Here is a 1637-nt window from a genome sequence, read left to right on the forward strand (position 1 = left end):
GCCTTTTACTAAAGAATACCGTGTATTCATCAGATAACGAGGTATATGTCAATTTTTTAAAGGATACCTTCCTTATAGAAGAAGTCCTGCATTGAAGTTTAAATATTATTTATACTTTTAACAACTTGTAACATATTTGATCAATAACATAATTTTAAAAACTAATTGAAACATTTTAAGTTGAAGCTTAGTTTTGACATGAATCAAGCATAGGTAGTTTGGTTAATAATTTTATTCTGTTTATTCAAGCTACAATAGATCATGATAAACCAATAAATAAGTATAAAACACTATATACACTTGTCATTAACTTATATATCTTAGATAATCTTTTTTACTATAAAAGTTTGATATTTGTCTAAACAAAATATTTAACCATTTATTTGAAGATTTAATCTGTTTATTTAAATTATTTATAGCCTAGAAATCATTTGTTCATGAGCCTTAAAAAATAAAAATTAATGACAAAAATAAATGTTTGGTCCACTCAGCCTTTATCATGTCCACATAGAAGAATCCTCAAGGTAGATCTTATTATTTCAAGATAAGTTCATTAGTGAGAAATATAATAGTTTAATCCATTATTCAAAGTATTTTTTACAACAGCAAAACAAATATACTAATGCATTTGGGTTCTTATAGTTCATCCAACAAGTGCACTAAAAAATGGAGGGTGACATTATTCTAATCCATTTGGGTTTTTATAGTTCATCCAACAAGTGCATTTGTCCCAATGGCTTAATATTTATGTCATTTTCGTCATCACTCAGTTTATTATAATTCATCTAATTAGTTTTTATAATAATGTTAAATAAATATAATTAACAAAACTTCCTTATAATTCAATATATATAGCGACGTTCTTATTAATAAACAAATTCATCTTATTTATTTAAATATTGTGCATTTTTTATCGTAGGGAGAGTTATATAGATGGTCATATGTTCTCAAATCATGATTATATTATAGAGACTTGTGAAACCTAGAAAGGACAAGTTCTACACCCATAAATTCTTAAACCTTCAAAAATTCAAATCAATGACAAGAATAAAGGTTTGTGCACCAATATATAGAAAGAAGAATATAATATAATGAATACTCCAACTTAAATGTAGAGATAATTAAAATTTAAAAACAGTTTTGGAGACACAATGTTAATCACTTACATCTAGATATCCTTGTTATGTTGTTATAATATTAATATATAATATAGTCCCACATCGGTAATAATCACAAACAATCACATATTCATGTTAATATAAATATTGTACAACCATTTCAATTGAAACAAACAGCCTTGTGGTGAATACAAAGCGAACTATTCTTTCGCCTTTTACTAAAGAATACCGTGTTTTCATCACATAACGAGGTATATGTCAATTTTTTGAAGGATTTCTTCTTTATAGAAGAAGTCCTGAATTGAAGTTCAAATATTATTTATACTTTTAACAATTTGTAACATATTTGATAAATAACATAATTTTAAAAACTAATTGAAATGTATTCAAGCTTACTTTTTATTATTTTTAAAAGAAATTCTGCAATTGCTTAGAACTAGATAAATATATTGCTTTTTACATGAACCAAGCATAGGTAGTTTAGTTAATTGGTTGATTATATGTGATTTTATTTTACTT

General features: G+C 25.0%; 1 non-coding gene across 1 annotated transcript; it reads left to right on the top strand.

Annotated features, from left to right (window-relative positions):
* The first annotated feature begins 1293 nt into the window (after positions 1-1293).
* LOC113786865 (U5 spliceosomal RNA) lies at positions 1294-1413 on the top strand. Its single transcript, XR_003473172.1, has one exon. It is a non-coding gene; the product is annotated as a U5 spliceosomal RNA (small nuclear RNA).
* Positions 1414-1637: the final 224 nt, after the last annotated feature.

This window comes from Cicer arietinum, unplaced genomic scaffold, assembly GCF_000331145.2.
Source record: "Cicer arietinum cultivar CDC Frontier isolate Library 1 unplaced genomic scaffold, Cicar.CDCFrontier_v2.0 Ca_scaffold_6081_v2.0, whole genome shotgun sequence".
Taxonomy (NCBI): domain Eukaryota; kingdom Viridiplantae; phylum Streptophyta; class Magnoliopsida; order Fabales; family Fabaceae; genus Cicer; species Cicer arietinum.